Source organism: Tenebrio molitor, chromosome Y (genome assembly GCF_963966145.1).
Source record: "Tenebrio molitor chromosome Y, icTenMoli1.1, whole genome shotgun sequence".
NCBI lineage: Eukaryota > Metazoa > Arthropoda > Insecta > Coleoptera > Tenebrionidae > Tenebrio > Tenebrio molitor.
The window spans coordinates 2763089-2786579 of NC_091056.1; the positions used below are offsets into that span (position 1 = coordinate 2763089).

The 23491-nt window shown below is 34.1% G+C and overlaps 1 protein-coding gene and 2 long non-coding RNA genes across 6 annotated transcripts in view; 1 reads left to right on the plus strand and 2 right to left on the minus strand.

The window, feature by feature from the left end:
* The window catches only part of LOC138140542 (uncharacterized), a 305855-nt gene that overhangs the window by 34898 nt on the left and 247466 nt on the right, over nucleotides 1-23491 (minus strand). The window contains exons 5-8 of one of the 2 annotated variants that reach the window (XR_011162591.1): nucleotides 2420-2644; nucleotides 2160-2367; nucleotides 1747-2105; nucleotides 1134-1686 (exon numbers count right to left, since the gene is read on the minus strand). The exons of the other annotated variant lie outside the window; for it this stretch is intronic. The gene's annotated coding sequence lies outside the window, so the exon portion shown is untranslated. Of the gene's footprint in view, nucleotides 1-1133; nucleotides 1687-1746; nucleotides 2106-2159; nucleotides 2368-2419; nucleotides 2645-23491 lie in introns of those variants that run through there. 2 annotated transcript variants of the gene reach the window in all.
* LOC138140571 (uncharacterized) lies at nucleotides 10185-11275 on the plus strand. The gene is made up of 2 exons (XR_011162617.1): nucleotides 10185-10937; nucleotides 11047-11275. It is a non-coding gene; the product is annotated as an uncharacterized lncRNA (long non-coding RNA).
* Nucleotides 11213-14986, minus strand: LOC138140570 (uncharacterized). 3 transcript variants are annotated; one of them, XR_011162615.1, is made up of 4 exons: nucleotides 14243-14986; nucleotides 13969-14190; nucleotides 13122-13908; nucleotides 11213-13066 (listed from the first exon to the last, which is right to left on the minus strand). It is a non-coding gene; the product is annotated as an uncharacterized lncRNA (long non-coding RNA). The 3 variants fall into 3 exon arrangements; XR_011162616.1 differs by having other exon boundaries at nucleotides 11213-11969; nucleotides 12103-13066; nucleotides 13122-14190; nucleotides 14243-14985; XR_011162614.1 differs by having other exon boundaries at nucleotides 13122-14190; nucleotides 14243-14983.

Consider the following 23491-nt stretch of genomic DNA (forward strand, 5'->3'; position numbering starts at 1 on the left):
TTATAATAATAATAATTATTATTGTATTAATTGGAGGAATAGAGGCATTAGCCTGTTTTATTCCCAGAAATTAACTTAGCAAGCTTTAGTGTAGGATTTCCAACAGATGTATTTCACTGTTTGCTCCGTTCGAGTCGCGGCCGGGCCGCCTATAAGCACTACTTAATTGTAATTATGACCATAAATTTCCAGAGGATATTTTTGTAATTTATTTTAAAAAACAACTACACAGTTTGATTCAACTATGTCATTGTTTAAGCTGTTCCACGACAGAAAGACACGAATGGGTAAAAAATGTTCTCTGCATTGGGTTTTATGTTGCATTTTTATTACGTTTTTGTGTTGTAAAAATTGTTTTTTTACTAGAAATTTTAACTTAACAACTACTCTTTATACTTCAGTTTCCATATAAAAAAAATCTTTGGAATAAATATCGTGGAAAACGGAATTATTTCTATAAATAGCAAATTATTGTTTAAACAATATAAATATTTACGTGCCCCAACCAAAATGTTTCTGATTTCAAATAATATATAAATGCACACATTTAAAAAAAAAATCATCAAAATCGGAGCTGTTTCTGAGGATTAAGAAGTAAAAAACCTTCATTGACTCGACTAAGTAGAAATACACTTGCGCGTAATCATTCGATTATTTTCTTACAGTAAAATAAATAAGGTTGTTTTACGTCAAAAATAAAACCAGATTTTATAAGAAAATATTAATATAATCTACTTATAAATCAGTAGGTACGTAACAGAGACGTAATTACAAGTTCATCAAAATATTAAGTTTTCTATTTTTTTTTGTCGCTACTTTTAAAATCAAAATTACTAAATTTCATTACATAAAATAATCTGAACCTTATAAATGATTTAACCAAGTAGTCTAATGGGAACTATTTACATGGGTGAACAAACTCAAGTGAATTTAAGAAACAATATACAGAGTGATCAATAGGGCCCGGATTTTAGGCAATTAAAAAGTCGGAAATAGGTGCCTAAAATAGTCCCTTAAACTACTGCAAATAGTCCCTTAAAAACTGAAAATAAGCCATACTAGGTCCTTAAAGTTGTGGTTAATTAAATTAAAAAATGTGTTTTTAAAGTTTTAAGTAGGTACACACAACAAGATATTTACTAATTATTTTTTATTAATTAATATACAATACTACAAGTTTGTTAGTTATTTACATTGTTACGTATTTACATTGCATACAAGATATTGCTCTAAATTTTCTACTTTAAAACATTGTCGGTTATCCACCAAAATGGACTTATATTTTGAAAAACTTCTTTCTACCTCGCAAGAGGTAATGGGCGCAAATTTGTAATAAATTTCTTCCATTTTGGTGTCATGTTCCGGCACATCTTCACCTCTAAAAATTCTTGCCAATTCTAGAAGAAATTTGTATCCAGGATTTTTTTCAGTAACATCTTCAAGTTTTTTTAATGCTACTGCTGCTACAGGGCCTGGAGATTTTTTTAGGGAGGTAAATACGTTTTCAACAATTTTGATTGAATCGGTTAAAGGTAACCCATTTTTTTCCAATTGAGTAATACTTTCGCAGATTATTTTAAAATTACTGCGAACATAAATTAATTGGTTTTTTATTCCGGGTTTCTTCATTATAGACTGTGCTTTTTGAATAGCAACAGCAGAACTTCCATCAAAGGACATGACAACCTGTGAGTAGTTAAAAACAGTTTAACAATCAATTAATTTGCTTATCTTTTATATACTTACTTCTTTAATGGAATCAAAGTGTTCGCTGTAAAACATAGCAGCCTGAAGCCATGTTCCCCATCGTGTTAAAATTGGCTGTGGAGGCAGTGGCATTTCTTTTAGTTTTTCTTTGTACATTTCAACTCTCAAAGGTGCCTTAACGAAAATTTTTTTCACGTTCGAAATTAAATTATCCACATCTTCATATTGATAGCGAATTTTTTCAGCCACTAGATTTAAAGCATGCGCTAAGCATGTGACATGCACAATTTTTGGATAAAACACCTTAAGGTGTCTACCAGATTTTATCATATATGGTGCTCCATCCGTTACAAACAAAAGAAACTTTTCAGCAACAACTCTGGTACTCCACAAGATTTCTACGCATAGAAATTTTAAATCAAAATAAATTTAAAAAAGTGAAAAACCCTTACCTAAAGATTGATTTACGAATCTAGCTATTGTCTCATGATTTGTTCTTTCTAATTGTTTAGACGCCAAAAGATAAGATTTTCCAGGTTCATCTTCTGAAAGTTTCCCAACCAGACAATTCGCCACATATCGCCCAAGTGCATCTGTTGTTTCGTCAACTGAAACCCATATGTTAAAAGGATCCAGCTCATTCCGAATGCGGTCAATAGTCTAAAAGTGAAAATAATTTTAAATTAAATATTAAAAGATAGTATGTTCATACATCTTTGTAGCATTTTGGTAAATAATTTTTCCGTAAAGTAGACTCATCCGGAATTTTTCTACCACAATATTTTGTCAGAAAATTCTGAAACGCAGGATTTTGTAGTTTGTGCCATGGTATATTGGCAGCTAAAAAGACGTTACAAAGTTCCATATTGAATGTACTATTTGCCGATTCCTCCAAGTTCTGTGTCAGCAACGTTTGCCGAAGCGGTGTCATAATGTTCTCTTTATGGATGGCCGTTTGCTCATGCTGTTGCAAGTGACATTTTTTTTCGCATATAAACTACAAAAAATAAAATTTTCAAATAAGTAAAAAATATAAAATGACATATTTTTAATTATGCTTAACTTACCAGTTTACCACAAGCTTTACAAAACATTTCTCGGGTTGATTTTATTTCATATAAATCTTTCTTGCTTGTCCACTGTAATATTTTTTCGCGTAAACTAATTTTTTGTTTCGGCATTATGTTCACTTTAAACAGGTTCACAAGAAACACGACCACTGCACGGAGATAAAGTAAACGAGAAATGACAAATTTGTAATGCTTATATTTACGTCTCCCACCAAATTTCAGAGGAGATGGTTAATTTTATATTTCTTAAATTTTTAGAAAATGACACCCTTAAGGTTTCTCTTATTGTTTCACTTCGGGATTTTAATTTTCGTTTTTATGGCAAGGACCATTTTATAAACGTTAAAGCTTCTAACAATACCTAAGTATCAGAAAACATTAGACCGCGTATACCTGCACCCCTTCGAACAGAGGCAAACAGATAAACTCTGTAATTTATGCCAGTCCAGTCTAATGGTTTGTGGTACTTAGGTATTGTCGGAGTATTTACCGCTGACATCATGGTCCCAACCGTAAAAGCGAAAAAGTAATTCCTGTATTGTACTGCACTTTGTACATTTCAGTAATTACATCTCCTTAAATTTTAAAATCATAAAGCATTGTAAATTTTATTGAGGTACCACTTTTACATTTTCAATACCGTAAACTTCCCAGAATTCGAAAATTGGGAAAAAACCGCAAAAATGAAATTGATTTTTGGTCATTTTAGGCATGTTCAGGCAGTTAAAAGGTAAAATAGGTATTTAAAGGGCATTTTAGGCCGAATAGGCAGAATCAAATATGGCTCTAATTACTCTAATTAAGCCAGAAATCATTTATAGACAAGTTTCATACATGTGCCTTAAAAAATAAAAATAGTCCATTTTGCCTAAAATCCGGGCCCTAGTGATCAACAAGAAACCAAATCAAGAGTGCTACCTCATCTTTTATTTTATGGAAACGTACGTCGTATACTAATCAGACACTTTTATATACTTGCTGTGCACACTCGTTTTGTTGGTTGCCTACCTCTCAAAAATCTATTATTAATTGCCTTTATAAATTTTTTGTAATTCATGAATAATGGATTTAAAAGAAAGTTATTATTAATTATTATTTTAAATAAACAGACATTATTATTTTAAATAAACAACAAAAGCAAGCATATCTTTTAGATATAGCTGTTCCAAATTCACACAATATAACACAGACATATAATACAAAAATTAATAAATATTTAGAACTCTCCGTTGCTATGAGAAATCTTTGGTGTTTAGAAAAAATTTCGATTTTACCATTTATAATTTCAGCAACAGGAATAGTACCGCAATCTCTTTTTAAAAATTTAGGACTTAGAGAACACATTGGTGGTTGAAATTCAAAAAGGTATATTATTATACTCATGTCACATCGTGAGGAAATTCCTTAACATTGACACAGAACATAAAATACAAAAAAGTCAAAATGTGGAGGCGAGACGCCGGTAATTATGTTGATAAGCACTGCACTATTACTTGATAGTATTATCCGTAATAGTGTATGTACTCCGGCAAAATTGCCGTGCCGCCGGGTGGAGGTGGGATAGTAGAATTATTTATTACTGATTAAGGAAAAAACACACAGTTACATAAAATTCCTTCATAAAGCACGTAATCTTTGGTTACAAAATTTTAAAAGTAATTATTTTTCATAATTCTTTGTTTTGTTGTTTTCTGTAAGAAAAGTGCTAAAGTTATTATTCTCTCATTTTTGGTTAATTGAGAACTTACTCGTATCTTTTCTAGCAGTTTAAAACATTTAAATTACTCCAAGGTCAAAAAATAAGTTTTCACAAAAACTGCTCGAAATGTTCTCCATTGTGGTCCAGAAAGAGTCAAACTCGCCTCTCATGTTTTCCAAAAACACTTATGAAGCTGTCAGGTGAAATGGATTGCCAACATTCATTTATGATGAAAATTTGTTTAAGGTAATGTGTGGGTTTTATTTCTTGCAACACACGAGGGAAACAAATTAATATCCTCCTTCAAAATTTTTGCGATAAGTGCCATAACTCAATTTTACTTGCTGTCTTAAACGCCTTATGGAAGTTGAGGGATGTTCCTTGATAATTTGTCGAACATTTTGCACCATTTCCAAAATTTTAACCGAGGACTGACCTGACTTCTTCTTAATGATGGACTATGATTCGCTAAAATTAGGTAATATAATTTTAAGACATTGATAAACTTGTTGATAACCAATACCATCAGGTTCGGACATCTGGCTTGAAATTCTTCAGTGTAAGGGGGTACAAAGTAAGGCCAGTCTTCACTTTCTTGTTTCACCCTCTTTCGAAAATAATGTAATAAAAATGCCTTCTCATTAATGGTAAAACCCATTTTACAACTTATTCTGGGATAACTATTGCTTACAATTTCAATAAACGTCTGTAAATATTGCCGAAATCTAAGATTTGTTTTCTAGGTTAAATCACTTAAATTGTCAACAACAACAACCTTGAATTTTGAAATGTGACATTTCAACGAAACATCTCCGTACCAGTGGCGTCGCGTTTGACAATAAAGCTGATAATTTACTTACTCTTACAAATGTAAAATGTTGCTCTTGTTTATCTTATAAATTGTTTCCCTTATCTTATAATAATAATAAAATGCACAATTATAATTCCAACGTCTAAAATTCATGAGGTATGATTTATTATAAAGTAGAGTTTGAGACCACAAATTGTCTACGGCCATGCTTTGAACGCTTATTTGCGTATGATTCTGCTACGACGTGACCGATAATTTGCAACGCTTGCTCTGATTTGGATTCTTGTTGATCACTCTGTAGTCTGTAACCCACACTATCTAAGACAATTGCATCAGAAACATGTTTAAAAAATAATTTTTGTAAACTTTAGTGAGGCACGAAATAAATTGTTATCTGTGTTGTATGCTTTAAACTGTGTAAATGCATTGCTGTTGTCTAATTTAGAAGTCGCTGTTGCAAAATTTTGACAAATGTCGCAAGCATGTATCGTCAAGCATTTGTTAATTAGGAGTCCACATATATACTTGAATGCATTCTGTTCTGGAAGCGTCATGTCATGATAGTCCCACTTGCCTACATCGAAGGAAGTGTCGTTGATGAGTTGTAACGAAGGCGTAACATTTTCCATGGGAGAAAAGTTTCCTAAATTAGTGATACTGATAAGATAAGCGATCCAAAATTTATTTTCAGCATAGTTCTTATGTTCTGTATGAAAGAAATTGGTAAAAAACATTTTTTTAAATGCTGGAGTGAATTGAATCGGTGTTGGATTAAGGTCATTTCCACATTGTTGTCTTACACTGCCAAAATTTTTTTCTAAAGCGTCTTGGTTAATCCTTCTTGTAAAGAGAAAACAAAAGCCTTCTTCTTTTAAAACAGCGTGCATTTCTCGTAAGGCATTAATTGTAATTTTCCAGCAATAATTAATAAATTTCATATAATTAGTTACATTTTTACCATCTTTATTGAAAACCGTTAATTTATCCAGAAATATTAATGTTTCTTCTAAAAACTCCACTTGAAAGGGAGTTTCTGAAATTGTTTGGTGCTCCCATATTGTGATGAAATAAAACAAATCGAATAATTTGTCAAATCGCGCAACAAACAGTTTCGTCCCAATGGCTTTTTGAGGTAAACTTCCCAAAAGAATATATGTCTCGAGTCCCGCGGCCACCGACGCACTCAAAAAACCTGAGTGGCAAATTTGACACGCATTTCCTCGAAGTTAGTGGGTTGTATGTGTGACTTTGTCAATTTTGGGGCGATACGATTCTGATCTTTGCTGTAAAACTCTTCAATATAATTCCAAGAAGTACATCGGTCGTCCCACTTGAAAACATTTTTCATAAAATTGTTTCTTGTCGCTTATATGAGATGTGGAGGGTCAAAATAAAAAAATATATTCTTCTTTGAGTCTAAATCAAAAGAAGGATTTTCAGCTGTGATCCCCAGTATATTTGACAGATCAATAAAATTGGAACCCATGTCGGTAACAACGGCGTTAACATCAAAGTTTATAACACTGAGTTCTTTAATACATTTTTCTATGACATCTTTAATTTGTGTCGCAGTCATATTCGTTTTTGAAAAAAAAATAGCCCAGTGGCTGCTTCCAGTTGGATCTAATGCCTTTCACCATGATCGTTGCAACACTTGTAGCAGGCGAAAGAGTTTTGGTTGTTCCATTATCATCAAGATCAATAACTGTATCAGGACGAATGGCGCATATTTTGAGCATTTGTTATGATTTTATTTGTTGTATGTTTTGATTTATCCTTTTAGTTAAATTTTTTTTTTTTCGAAGCAAGAAGACTTTAATTTGTTGATGAAATGAGGTATCTACTAATTCACCAGGTTTCATGAAATTACTATGCTGAAACAATTAAAGAAATGTTTCGATTCCAAGGATATAACCTTTGATTTTATATTACTGGATTGGCCACCAATGGAACCAGTTTTCCGCAAACTTTTGGATGTGGATACCAGAGGGAGCGCCTATTGCCGCTGTATGAATTCGGTTAGACATACGTTACGTTTCTGTCGCCAGAATAAGCTTGTCGTAACTTGAATAAAGCGCGGAGTTCGGAGTATCGCACTATCGAGTCGAAATTCGAAATGTTTCCAGAACACGACGGGAACAGACGAGGCGACGAGTTGCTGTTTAAAATATTACTGGACGTATAACGCAATGCGTTTTATTTCATACTGTAATCACTAAATCATTGTTTTAGTTTAAAAAATTATTATAAAATTAATTCTCTAGTATCAATGGTAACTGTTTGTTTGTTGCCTTTTTACGTTATGTATCTCAGGAAACTAACACGAAATATGTAGTGCTTTGTGTATTAAGAATGCAAAGTGATACATTGTTGATTGAAAAATTGACAATGTACTATTGGGAGCATGGAATTTCGGGCAGCTATTTATGTCATTTAAAAAAACCCAATATACTCTAAGCTTTATTGTCATAACTGTCATAATAATTAATTTTGACGAAATAAACTGTCACAGTTATGCACAATTATTTTACATTTTAGTTATTACAGTCATGGACAGAAAAAAGTGGAACAAGTCTTATTACGAAATTTAACTAAAATTGAGTTAAGTAAACTTGGCTTACTATAATAAATAAATAAATATTTTAATAGTAACCATAGAAATAGTAAAGAGCCTTACATTAGCCAAAAAATATTGTCCTATTTTTTTTTGTCCGCGACTGTAATTTCCAAAGTTTAATCAAAGACTGTTCAGTTTCCAGAAAATCACATCTAAGCACTTGCAACTTTTCAGGATTGATGAATGCAATTTGTCAAAATGACATGCAACAATAGTACAGTCGGAACGTTATGGATGTGGATTGGGGACTTGTCGTTAAGTTGGCACTACCAGCAAAAGTAACTAGGCGCGCCAATAAGGTTATTGGAATTTGTGACAGATCTCACTAATGTACAGTTTAATCATAAGTTTTAAGCTACCTTGAGTTTGCCAATCCATATCCAAAACATTTCGAGTTTAAGATATTAAAATGAGGTTTATTAAGTCGTCTAGCATCTAAAGCCTATTTCACATCTTATATCAGTCAAATTTCAAGTCTGCCCGAAATTCCGTGCTGCCAATAGTACACTTCCGCTCGCAACACACACAACATTTTTTCTACAATCGCAACTATGACTACTAGGGTGTTATTGAAAGTTGTACAGGTATTTTAACCACGAGCTACTGGCTTCATGTAGAACTCGGAAAAAATAAATAAAATGACATTTATTTTTTGAACTACAATTTTTTTAAAAATACACCCTGTATATCATGTTTTATAAAATGTACGTCAATGCGAAGTAAACTATAGGAAATATGCTTTAAAACAAGGAAACCGCATTGGTGTACGTTTTATAAAACAGGGTGTATTTTTAAAATGTGCCGAAATTTTACCTACGAGGTTGTTTGACAACGTAGAAGACTAAAAGCAATTTAAAAAAATTGTAGCTCAAAAAATAAATGTCATTTTATTTTTTGGCATAGATTTTTATAGATATTTTTTCCGAGTTCTACATGAAGCCAGTAGCTGGTGGTTAAAATATCTGTACAACTTTCAATAACACCCTGTACATATTATTTTATTTGGAGCAAATAGATATAATACTTTATTAAAATTAGAAAGTAATTACATATTCACATATTATATCCCAAGTGCCAAATTTTTTATCGGAAAATTTTTTGCTAATGAACGAAAACATCCATAAATGAGGTCAGAAGACCAATTATTATCAAATAAGAGCACGAGACGAAGTCGAGGGTTTTTATTTGATAATAATAATTGGTCTTCTGACCGAATAATTTATGGATGTTTTAGTTCATTAGCAAAAAATTTGCCGATAATAAAATTTACACTACCGCCAGCAGCGCTACCTATCGGAGATGCTAGTCTCACTCATGTTATAAAGCTTACGGCACATTCAACTACGTCACCAACGCCTACTGCGATGAGACAATAATTTATAATGACCCCGTACATTGTTCTTCTGAAGATTATGATTACTCTCAAGATGTAAATTTTGCGTGGAAATTATTTCTTAAGGTGGAGCGAATACCACAACCTTTTTTGGTAATGTTGTGAAAGTATCTACCAGAGCTTATCTATCCTTCTTAATAAAAACAAAAAAACAATAAATGTGCATATGAGCATTTTTGATTAATCTAAATTTATTAATTATGTGACGATCACTTCCGGTGGTGACGTCACGGGATTGGATTTGACGCCGGTCGGTCGCGGTATGCCTCGAGCGCCAGTCCCTTTTTTTGGCAGTGGTGGGACGCCACACGGCCGGGGTAGCTCTGCGGAGTGACGGCGTCCAGGGGTCAGCTGTCAGGGTGCGGGGTAAAGGGAGAAACAAACAAACAGTCGTCGCAAAACCTTTATTTACACTATGTACAAGGGGACCACCTGGTGAAGGCGAAATCCTCCGGGGATGGTGTCCGTGACCTGGGGGATGTCCTCGGCGGCAAGGGAGATAAGGGGTGTTCGTACTTCCGTCGGTCGGCCCTGGAACTTCCTCTTGGCGGCGTAGCGAGAGAGCGGGTCGGGGTGTAACGGGGTTGCGGGGGTGTAACGGGATCGGGGGGGGGGGATTGGGGGAGGCCTCGTTCGCTCACTAGGGGAGCGAACGGGCCGGAGACAAGGGATGAGCGGGATGACCTGGTTCGCTCACTAGGGGAGCGAACGGGCCGGAAACAAAGGATGAGCGGGATGACCAGCTTCGCTCACTAAGGGAGCGAACGGGCCGGAAACAGGGGATGACCTGGTTCGCTCACTAGGGGAGCGAACGGGCCGGAAGTCGGGGGTCGGAAGCGGAGTCGGAGGTTGTATCTGGAGCCGGTTCGGAGCTGGTGCTAGGAGAGTCAGGTGGATGATCGGAATTGGGATCGGAATCGGAATGAGCTCTGCTACAGTGTTGCGATGACAGAATAAATTTTTGTACCAACTTTTAGGATCTTAAAGTACCAAAATTTACTAAATTGTACCACAAATGGCGCGAATTTTAAAATTTGCGTTTCTAGAATATGGTAATGTAAATGCGAGTGTAAATGTATTTACAAATGTGTACGAATAATAATAAAAAACAGCAAGAAAGTTACAAAAATATATTTTAAAAAATTAAAGCAAACAAACAAATAAAAGAGTACAAATGACACATTAAAAAAATTAAGACAATATTTAAAAACAGACTTTATTTATCAATTCTGTTTTAGTTCAGTTTGAATATTCTCCTTAAGTGCTAATATATAGGAACAAGTAGTTATTGCTAACCTATTTCTCAGTCTATTTTTAATCATACTTAATTGAGAGAATACTCGCTCTGCTGCTACAGAAGGGTGTGGTAACGATAAAATTAATTTCACAACAGTCATTAAATTATTAAACATTGGTTCCCCAATCTGGTTTTTCATACAGGGTTATTATAAATGTTTGTAGTCAACGAGCCCATGAAAACAAATGATTTTTTTTTCTTTTGCCGTTCAATACGAAAATGATACGAAGTAGATTATTATTCTTGACATTAGGAGGTTATGTTTACCTTCAAAAAATTCTTTGAATTATTAACCACAACAGTGAAGATTCGTTTAAAGAGATTGTTCCAACGTTTTAATACTGTGAGTAACAGTGACTAAAATCCATCAAGACGGGATTTGTTATCAAAGTGAACTTTAAAGTTCATATGGTTCAATCCATCTCATACGGATTTAATTTTCTCTATTTCAGTTTTGTAAACTTATCCACTGATGTTCAACCACAGGTGTGTAGAACCGAATTGTTGCTGCTAAATTATTCAATGGGTACTGAATCATTTTTGTTTTAAAAGTTTCGAGGAAACAATGTTAGGTACCACAAGATTCCAAAACTGTTGATGGAAAATGAGACAATTAAATCATTGTAAATAGACATTTTATTTATGTGTTATATGGCAACAAATTAAAGCTATTTAACTGTCCAGCAAGGTTTTATTGTTGTTGATGTGCATTAAATGATTTCCAATGTTATAATGTGCAGGGGCAGGATACACAAGATGGGCGACGTCAGATAGGTTCCGTGCATGCGTTTATCCAATCTGGAATAGTCATTAACGAAATCAGCAACAAATATGGAAGAGGAGGTATACTTATTAGTTCTAACGTCTCCCTGACTACAATCAGGTTATGAACTTACAGCAGGACCATGCCTTGTCTGAAAAGAATGACAAATCCAAAGTTCTGTTATCATTCATGTTGTTTAAAAACCAGCTGCAATATGCAACACAACGTGGATAATCTGCTGGTTTCAGTTCTTGAAACAATGACATTTTATAAGGGTGCAAATTTAATCTTTTCTTCACAGTTTTCTGACATGTGCTCAGTGCTACACCTGGCTGTGCAATGATGTTCTGGAATTTTGTTCCATTCTCTCTCTCAAAACTTCATCAACTTGAAGGCTTCTCGATGACTTTTCCTTTGAAACATCTCTAGTTTTGTCTATTCACAATCCATCGAATGTGGGTCATTAAAGATTGTTCCTCTATCTCTAAATTAGGAAACTTTGCGAGATATTGATACTTACATGATTGCATTCTGTTTTCATCTCGTACACCATTTTAATAAAATGAAATAATAATGAAAGTAGCCTGTTCCACGGTGTACCCCATTGCAATCCTAAAAAAATGTGTTTAGGAGAAACTGATAATTACAAGAGAATTTGGAAGAGAACAGTTAACCTGAAAATAAATTTACTTGAAACTTACAGACCTGACCTGACCTGACCTGATCTGACCTAACCTAACCTAACCTAACCTTGATCACTGTTGTATACTCATCGTCGTCTGCTATGGTCGTCTGTGGTCTTAACACTCTTAACTTTTACTAAAGACTTATTTTGATTCGAAGGAATAAAATGCGGTAATCAGTGATTTGACATTGACAGTGACTTTTACAGTTTCAGTTGGTCAGAAGCTCACTCATGCCAATATTCCACTAGATACAGTACAGAATCGAAACAAGGCGGCACAAATTCATGGCCTACTTGGACTACAAACATTTATAATAACCCTGTAGTAGCTACTTTAGTCCAGAAATCACTTAAATCATCACAGTTTGTTAATAGATCAATATCACTTAATAATTGCCACTCTCTATTCACCTCGTCAACATCTACAGCTAAATTTGGAAACAAATTTTGAAACTCCGAAATTGAGAAAACATTAGATACCAGAACGTACAACAGACGGTGGAAATAAACTTGCATATAGCAGAATTTTCTCTTGAAAATTGAATCTCTTTTTTATCTGCACACATAGTTCTACATAAAAATCTAGACAGCGCAGTTTAAAATTGTGTAAGTCGGCTGCTGCTATTTTAAATTCATTTTCAGGATTCTTCAAATAGGCATGCACTTTTCCACCAAAATTTATATTGTCGACCGACCTATAAATACTAGGATCTTTGACATTTATGTTTGCAATTTCATGATTTTTTATAACATCATGTTTAACAAAACATTTTAAAATTGATTTGTATAAAGAAGTAATTCTATTAAGAAGTAGTGGCATTTTTGGACTCTCACTCTGAAGTTCTTGATTTAAATCAGTAATTAGTTTTAAATTAAATTCTAAGAATTGTAAATATAACTTGAAAATATCATTCTGCAATGCATTAAAAATTGTTCGGGCTGCTGGCAAGTCGTCTCCCAAAGCAGCTTTTTGAAAAAATAAGAATAGTGACGGCCAGTGCTCCAATATTCTTGAACACACTTGCTGAAAAAAAAAACTTTAATAATGAAATATAATACCCAAATTATAACTAACTTACTTTCAATAAGAGCCATCTCGTTTGACTAGGGTATAAAAGCTTTGTGGGCTTTTCTTCTAAAAACATTTCGAACTCCTTCAGTTCCTCTAGCCGTTTAGGAGAATGGGAAAAATAAGTATACACATCTCGTGCAAATTGTTCCACACAATTTGGTAATTTTTTGCATGCAGCACTAGCACACAGGTGAAGTGAATGACACCCACATCCTTGGATTACAATATGGGGGGAGATTTCCTGAAGTTTTGCTTTCACTCCTCCAAGGTTCCCGATCATTACACTAGCGTTATCAGCGCCAAACCCAATCAAATTATTATAGGGAATGTTATTAGAGTCCAACAACAATTTAATAGAGTTAAATAAAGATTTTGCAGAGGCATTACTCACTTCTATCAAATCGATAAAGTGATCTTTTACTTTATTTAGGTCTTTACTAAAGAATCTTGCAAGAACTACAAGACTTTTTTTAGTTCCGACATCTGTGGTCTCATCAATTACGTATTATCGAAAACTTTCCTTCACGTAGTTTGTCCAAAGTTAATTTTTTTGAATATGGTCCTAATTCATGATTCAAGATATGTGGCTTTGTCTCTTTTAAGTTTTAAATTTTTTAAAATCTCATTATCTGGTATTAGTTCTTTTAAAAATGGGATCAATTCATTCACTAGGGATAACGACAAATTATTGTCACATAGAAATGCAATAATTTTTTGCTCCATAATTTTGGTTTGTTCTGCAATTGTTGGTTGATGGACTTTTAAAATGACACTTGCTTCTGGAGTATCTTTAGCTGCATTGAATTTTTTCATATGCAATGTTGATTTGGCATGTCTTCTCACATGATACCCACCTCCTTTTATATAAATCATACACAATTTACAATATGTTTTTCCATTTTTTTCAATCAAACAGCTAATCTCTTCCGTCCATTCTGCTCGAAAGTGTCGGTCAACAGTCCCTTTCTTCTTTTTTTGCTGATTTTTCTGATACTTCAACAGGGCTTTTTTCTACTTGATTTGTTTCATTTGTTGTGCTTGAAGATGCACATGGCTTTGGACTTCTTACAACGAACCTATTATTAAATAATAATAGTTACGTATAATTTTTAGTTGATATTCAAGTACCTGTCCATTTTCACAACACTACTACAACTATTTCTTACTGACTACTGACTAGTGACTATCTTCTTAGTCTTACTGCACTATGCCATTGCCATTAATATTAAAATATTGAAAATGATGAAATGATTGAAATGAACTTATAACTTATGTCAGTTATTTCAATTTTACAAAGACCTTGACACTTTTCACAGCCGACAGCCGACTAGCCCCGACTAGCCCAAGGCGACTAGCCGAAGCCGAGACGACGGGACGTTTGACACGATGACACGAATGACGTTAGGAACGTCAATGTTACCAATACCACCAAAAATTAAAAATAAAAGAAACTTTTAAAAGTCAAATAAATAAATATCTACATCAAATTAAAAAAAAACGCCGAATTATTAAAATTGTACCAAATTTGCTATTGGGGTACCACTGTACTGACAAAATTTGCATTGTACCACATGTGGTACAATTGTACCAACTTCAGCAACACTGGCTCTGCATCTGCAGGCTCTGCGCGGTCCTTTTGTTGCCTCGGTGGCTGCGCGCGGCCGTCGACTCGCGGCTGTGCCGGTGGGGCAGCTTTGTTCAGCGCGGAGTCCGGGTATTGTCGGCCGGAAGAAACACGGGTTCCGGGGCGGATTCGGTGGACGCGGTTGAGGTAGTCGGCTCCGCGCTAATTTTCTGGCCCGGCTCGGAGAAAGAACGGAATTTTTCCGCCACCGGGAGCGTTTCCTAAGTAATTGAAACGGCGGTTTACAAAATTAAAACATCTATTCTTCAGGTACAAAACAGTCTTCTCGGTCTCTTGGAAAAGAAAAATTAAAAACGGCTTCTTGAAAATAAAATAAAAAGGCGGTTTCTCGAAAATTAAAAGAGGTTTCTTGAAAACTAAAAATGGCTTCTTGAAGAAATTAAATAAAAGGGCGGTTTCTCGAAAAATTTAATTGAACTAAAGGTGTCTTCTTGTCGCCTGTGGTGGCCAGGCTCAACGGCGGTGGGCGGCGGGTTCCGGGTTCGCGGTCGTGCTTCCGGCTGCCAGTGGCGTCCCATCGGGCCGGACATACCGGAGCACGCGTTCCCCCGTGGGCGCTCGCCTCATCCTTCGGCGGCGGGGCTGTCGGGGATGCGTCCCTCGGGGACACGGTGGGTGTCTTCGGCGGTCCTCCGATGTCGGCACGGGCGGGGCGGCGGGTCGGCAGTTCGCCTGCATTGGCAACGCCGTGATGCCGGCTACCGTTATTGCGGCTGGGACGGCGGTGGTCCAGGTTGAGTGGTACGGGGGCGTCCAGGTCGACGTGGTTGCGGTCGGCGGCAGGTCGGTGTCTGAGGAGGGTTTGGAGGCCTGCGGGAGCGAGGAGGCTTCCCCGCTGGCAGCTGGGCCCGCTAGCGTCGGGTTCGGTCCCGGCTCGGAGAAAGAACGGAATTTTTCCGCCACCGGGAGCGTTTCCTAAGTAACTTCGTTACAATTATTTTTTTCAAAAGTCTCAATATTTGCGAAATTTCCAATTCACTATTGGAAGCGCTGTACTTTTTAGTATAAATATACAAAAAAACAAAATTATAGCTTCAATAGTTGAATTAACACAGCGTTAAATGTTATTTCCTATCCCACCTCCACCCGGCGGCACGGCAATTTTGCCGGAGTACATACACTATTACGGATAATACTATCAAGTAATAGTGCAGTGCTTATCAACATAATTACCGGCGTCTCGCCTCCGCATTTTGACTTTTTTGTGTTTTATGTTCTGTGTCAATGTTAAGGAATTTCCTCACGATGTGACATGAGTATAATAATATACCTTTTTGAATTTCAACCACCAATGTGTTCTCTAAGTCCAAAATTTTTAAATTTTTAAAAAGAGATTGGGGTACTATTCCTGTTGCTGAAATTATAAATGGTAAAATCGAAATTTTTTCTAAACACCAAAGATTTCTCATAGCAACGGAGAGTTCTAAATATTTATTAATTTTTGTATTATATGTCTGTGTTATATTGTGTGAATTTGGAACAGCTATATCTAAAAGATATGCTTGCTTTTGTTGTTTATTTAAAATAATAATGTCTGGTCTGTTATGCTGAATGTGAATGTCAGTTAAAACTGTCCGATCAAAATATAATTTGTAATTGTCATTTTCTAAACAACTTTCTGGTTTATAAATGTAATGTGGTTGTGTATCCTTTAATAAATTGAATTTAACTGCTAAATTCATGTGTATAATTTTTGCGAATATATCATGACGTTTTTTATATTCGCTTTGAGCCGAAACGGTGCAAGAAGAAATGATATGTTCAATGGTTTCCCCTTCAGTTCCGCAAATCCTACATTTATCAATGATCGATTGTAAACCGCATATGTGTTTTTTATAATTTCTTGTATTTATAACACGATCTTGTATTGCAAATATAAAACCCTCAGTCTCAGGATGAATATTTGATTTTTTAAGCCATGCATGAGAAGCTTGAATATTAATTTCTGGCTGTTCTAGCTCTTTAAAATATCTCCCATGTAAAGACTTTTGTTTTATATTTGCTATAGTGTCAGGTATATTTGGCTCAACAATATCTGAAATTATATTATCACTTAAATTTAAAGGTGTGTAGCCTTTATCCGCTGAAACCAAAGCATTAAAAAAAGTGTTATCACGAGCTCTATTGAGAAAATAATTTTTTAGTGAAGCAATTTGATTATGTTGTAGAATTTCTAGATTTGAAAAATCCCTACCACCATTTTCGCGTGGTAAATTAAATCTTTCAATAGCAGATTTGGGGTGATGTTTACAAAATTTTGTAAAGAGAACTCTAGTTTGAATATTTATATTCTGTAAATTAGTTTTGGACCATTTTATAATACCAAAAGAATAGGTCAACAATGGAACAGCATATGTATTAACTGCTTTAATTAAATTATTACCGTTTAATTTTGATTTTAAAATAGATTTAATTCTTAAATAAAATTGTTTTTCTAAATTTTCTTTTATAATTGAATGTTGAATATGATTTGATTGATTAATACCTAAATATTTATAAAATTCTCCTTTATTTAAATTTTTAATGATTTCTCCTTCTTTAGTTATATATTCTAAATTTTCGTAATGACCGCGACATATTGATTGCGTTTTACACTTATCAATACCAAAACTCATGCTAATATCATTTGAGAAATTTTCAGTTATTGTTAATAAAGATAAAATGTGATTCTTTTTAGATGCATAAAGTTTTATGTCATCCATATAAAGAAGGTGATTTAATTTTGATAGTGTGGTATTATTATGTCTAATATTAAAACCGTATCCAGTGCTATTTAATAGATTTTTCAAAGGATTAATGGCTAGACAAAACCATAAAGGACTTAAAGAATCTCCTTGATAAATTCCCCGTTTAATTTGAATAGGCTCGGATTTTAATTTAGTATTGTTTATTGATAAATTTAAAGTAGTTCTCCAAAATGTCATTACATGTGATAAAAAGTTAATCAAATCCAAATTAATTTTATAAATTTTAAGAATTTTAATTAACCATGAATGTGGTACTGAATCATAGGCTTTTTTGTAGTCTATGAATGCCGTATAAATATTTCTATTATTTTTTCTAGCTTGTTCCATTATTACCGTATCTATTATAAGTTGTTCTTTGCAACCAAAACACTCCTTAACACAACCTTTTTGTTCTTCATTAAGTATATTTAATTTTTGACAATGGTCGTAAATTATTACTTTAATGCAAGATGTCATAATTTTATAAATTGTAGGCAGACATGTGATTGGCCTATATTTTGATGGATTTTTAGTATCGGAATCTTTTGGTTTCAGATATGTTATACCATGGGCCAAAAACTCTGGAAATGTGTTAGGTTCCCTAATAAATCCGTTAAAGTGATCAAGTAAGCATTTATGAATACAAGTAAATTTTTTTAACCAAAAGTTATGAATTTGGTCACCTCCAGGGGATTTCCAATTATGTGAACTATTAATATTTTTAACTAAAATTTCAAGGCTAATTTGAATATGATGTGGATTAGTACTATCTGGTATTTCATTTTCTAAATTAGGAATCCATTCTGCCTGATTATTAAATTGAACTTCATTTGACCATATGTTTGACCAGAATTCTTTAATTTCATTTATATTTGGTATACCATTATTATTTTGAGTTTTATTATCTGCTAAATTTTTGTAAAACAACTTCTCATTATTTCTAAATAGTTTGTTTTCAAATTTCCGTTGTTTATTATTTTTATATCTTTTTAATCGTTTAGAATAAATATTCAATTTTTGTAATAAAGTGTCTTTAATTTCTATTAATGTTTCATTATATTCGTTATATTTTAAACAATGTATTCTGTTTTTATTTAAAATCGATTGAATACAGTTATTTAGATGATTAGAATTTATACCCTTTAAATATTGAGTTATTCTACCTAAATCTCGTCTGATATTGTTAATGCGTTTATTATTATGTTATTATTATCTATCCCACCTCCACCCGGCGGCACGGCAATTTTGCCGGAGTACATACACTATTACGGATATTACTATCAAGTAATAGTGCAGTGCTTATCAACATAATTACCGGCGTCTTGCCTCCGCATTTTGACTTTGTTGTGTATTATGTTCTGTGTCAATGTTAAGGAACTTCCTCACGATGTGACATGAGTATAATAATATACCTTTTTGAATTTCAACTACCAATGTGTTATCTAAATCCAGAATTTTTAAATTTTTAAAAAGAGATTGCGGTACTATTCCCGTTGCTGAAATTACAAGTGGTAAAATCGAAATTTTTTCTAAACACCAAAGATTTCTCATAGCAACGGACAGCTCTAAATATTTATTAATTTTTGTGTTATATGTCTGTGTTATATTATGTGAATTTGGAACAGCTATATCTAAAAGATATGCTTGCTTTTGTTGTTTATTTAAAATTATAATGTCTGGTCTGTTATGCTTAATATGAATGTCAGTTAAAATTGTTCTATCAAAATATAACTTGTAACTGTCATTTTCCAAACAACTTTCTGGTGTATAACTATAATGTGGTTGTGTATTCTTTAATAAATTGAATTTAACAGCTAAATTCATGTGTATAATTTTAGCGAATATATCGTGTCGTTTTTTATATTCGCTTTGAGCCAAAACGGTGCAAGAAGAAATAATGTGTTCAATTGTTTCCCCTTCAGTTCCGCAAATCCTACATTTATCAATTATCGATTGTAAACCGCATATGTGTTTTTTATAATTTCTTGTATTTATAACACGATCTTGTATTGCAAATATAAAACCCTCCGTCTCAGGGTGAATATTTGATTTCTTAAGCCATGCATGAGATGCCTGAATATTAACTTCTGGTTGTTCCAGTTCTTTAAAGTATCTCCCATGTAAAGACTTCTGTTTTATATTTGCTATTGTGTCAGGTATATTTGGCTTAACAATGTCTGAAATTATATTATCACTTAAATTTAAAGGTGTGTAGCCTTTATCGGCTGAAACCAAAGCATTGAAAAAGGTGTTATCACGAGCTCTATTGAGGAAATAATTTTTTAGTGAAGCAATTTGATTTTTTAGCAGTATTTCTAGATTTGAAAAACCCCTACCACCGTTTTCGCGTGGTAAATTAAATCTTTCAATAGCAGATTTAGGATGGTGTTTACTAAATTTGGTAAAAAGAACTCTAGTTTTAATGTTTATGTTCTGTAAATTAGTTTTGGACCATTTTATAACACCGAAAGAATAGGTCAGTAATGGAACAGCATATGTATTAACTGCTTTAATTAAATTATTACCGTTTAATTTTGATTTTAAAATAGATTTAATTCTTAAATAAAATTGCTTTTCTAAATTTCCTTTTATAATTGAGTGTTATTATTATTATTATTATTATTATTAATTTCATGCTCAACAGGAAAATCCCAATTAAAGAGCACGTATAATTCGACCTATACAAATTAAATATCCGACAAATCCAACGATTTTAACACTTCAATGCTACAAGAGAACAGATCAACGAGATCACCGACAGAGTTGGAAATATTGAGCATGTTGTTCAAAGGAGAAAATTTAAGAAAATCCGTTCTTGGATAAATAGAATAAGTTTTTACTACGAGTAGTAATAGAATGCTTACCAACACAAAAATTAATCTGACTGAGCAGAGAACAGCAGTCAATCAAGTTATGAAGGATTTTGTACAAGAACAATAAATTCATTAATTTATTGCGTTCAGATAAAGTTTTAAACGAGAAACGTTCTAATAAAATGGTCTGTGAATATCTAATAGGAGGATAGCGTCCATCCTCTCTGAAACACAAGTATTTTAAGAATCTACGCTGCCAATGTTCAATACTAGCAATGTGAACAGCATGATGAGGAAACCAAACAATCGACGCATATTCAAGTTTACTTCTGACAAATGATTGAAATAAGTGTATTAATGTGGAGATATTAGAGAAATCTCTGGTATTCCTAATAATATAGCCATAAGTCTTCCAGGAATTTTTTATAACAGAGTTGATGTGGCCTGTAAAAGACAGCTTATTATCAAACAGCACTCCCAAGTCAGAAACCAGTTCAGGTCTCTCCAAAACAGCACCATCAATATTATAATCAAATTCAATCTTTTGTTTTTTATTACTAAGAGTCATTACAACACATTTGGTTATATTTAACTGAAGGCTATTTCGAATGCACCAAGTGGAGATTAAATCAATATTATCCTGCAACCTGACACAATCACCAAATTCTTTAATAGACGTAAAAATCTTCGTATCATCTGCGTACAGCAAACAGGATACTGAAAGATCCTCAATTATGTCATTAATGAAAATATTGAAGAGTAGGGGTCCCAACACAGATCCTTGAGGCACACCAGAGGAGCAATCAAAAACATTATAACGGTGTCCATGAACACTAACAAACTGTTTACGACCACTCAGGTAAGAATACAAAAAATTTACAAAGTTAGAAGAGCAACCCAATGTCTCCAGCTTTCTGACAAGGATTTCATGGTCCAGCCTATCAAAAGCTTTTGAAAAATCAGTATATATCACATCAGTTTGGAGGCCCAGATCCATTGAATTAGCTACATACTGTGTGAAAGTACATAAATTGGATATCGTTGACCTACCTCTCACAAGGCCATGTTGTGACTCTGAGATATAACTTTTAAAATGAAAAGACAAGGTATCTGATATTATGAATTCAAATACTTTAGAAAAATTGCTGCAGATCGAAACAGGCCGATAATTTTCAATACAACTGCGATCACCCTTCTTAAAAACCGGCACAACCCTTGCAGTTTTCCAAATTGCAGGAAACGCATTAGTCTTCAAACACAAGTTGAAAATCACTACCAAAGGAGAAACGAAAGCCTCAACACATTCACGGATTAGAAATGATGGGATCATATCAAGACCAGCTGTGAATTTCAACTTAAGTTTGGATATTGCATTCAAAACATCTTGTTCGTTAACAGCACTTAAGAAGAAATTACAAGATGTACTCAATTCTTCAACAAATGACTCTATGACTGAAGCTTTTTCAAAATAAGCAGACTCAAAATAATTAGCAAAAGCTCCCGTAATCTCATCAGCGCCAGAAACTGTTACGAGAAGCGTAGTGTTTCGGATTACACCTCAAGTACGTATAAAGCCCGTTTTCAAAGTTCGGTCTTATTAAAAAAAGTTGTAGATGACTATTCCTTATGTCCCAAAATGTCCTCTACAAGATAGTATTGGTCTCATTTAGTTATACCTTGGAATCACTAGAAGTCATAATTTCAGTCCGATTTTGCTCCACTACTTGGCTTGGCTCGGCCCTTGATAGCGTACGCTGTGAGCCCGATTTCAAGTCAGGGTGACAAATAGTTGATGCAGCACAAATGTGTAGCTATCTTTGTCCTACACATTAATTACTAATATGTGTCATCTTTCTCAAACTTGCAATTTTGTGCCGTTGCCATGACAATACAAGTTGCAAGTCAACTTGAAATCGGCCTCTGTGTCTGTAATTCTGTGAAAAGTGGCAAAGAAAGAACCGCTCGCCTGAATATTCATCAACTCTAATTGGTGCTCACAAATTCATTCGGTCGACTGTAAAAATTTGCTTCGTTGATTGCTACGCTCTCTATCAGTGGCATCCAAAAGTAAAATTTCTTGCATACGGTTTTCCATTTAGGTGGCCAATCTAGTAATATAAGATCAAAGATATAACTTATATTTTTTACGGTAGTAGTGACTGCAATAATACAACTTTCAGTGGTTCTTAACTAGTTGATGTACTTTTTTGTCAACAGATTTAAAATGAACTGTACAGCTGAGCCAAAAACGACTGAGGACTTTTTGAATCTGATCACCATTCTGATGTTCTCTTTAAAGTTTGGCACGACATTTACCGAACACCCTGTATGTGGCTAATGATTTTTTTTTTATTAAATTGTTTGAGCGGAGCATGTAAATCAAACTACATAATTATGCATTCATTCAAAAAATTCACCCTATCGTTAATACTTATGTAACCTGTATGGGCCATGGAATATTATTTAATAAAAATCTGCAAAAATGCAAAGTAAAACTGGCCAACAGAAAAATGTAATACAAATGGTGTGCGGTAGGTATTTTACGAGTTCATGGTCCAAATAATCAGGCACTCGACTTTCCCTTGTGCCTGGAACTTTCGAGTAGTTATCGCGCTGCAAAATACACCCACCACACTCTAATGGAAATAACTATTACCAATGTATGGCGGACTGCTACAATTTTATCGAAGGTCAAAGTTTTTTCAATTTATTAACGAATGAAACAATAACAAAACAAGTATTTGATTCATAAAAAAGCTATATAAACATAATCAGTTCAACCAGGTACGTATAACGCTGCCTTAGGCCCGGTATTTCAGTGCGGGTTTAAACTTGAGATCATCGAAACTGGTTTTACTTTTAATCCCGAATTAAAACCAGTTTAAACGGATGAGTGTTTTTCAGTCTTCTAAACGGGTTTTAGCAGACCCAATATTTAGTACGGTTGGCAACTATGGTCGATTCTGCCCAAGTGCAGTTTGTTGAATATAAAAATTCAAAGTTGACAGCTGTGCTGGACAGCATTAAAAACAATGGTCAATGAGGTTAAAGTTTTGCTCGTGTGTGTTTTAAAACAGAGTTTAACTAATGGCTATGGCTTGTTACAGTGATAGTGATAGTGAATCTTCGGTTGAGATGTTTTCCGACGATTCAGATGATGGGGAAATGATAAATATTGTGGAACATTTGGCGG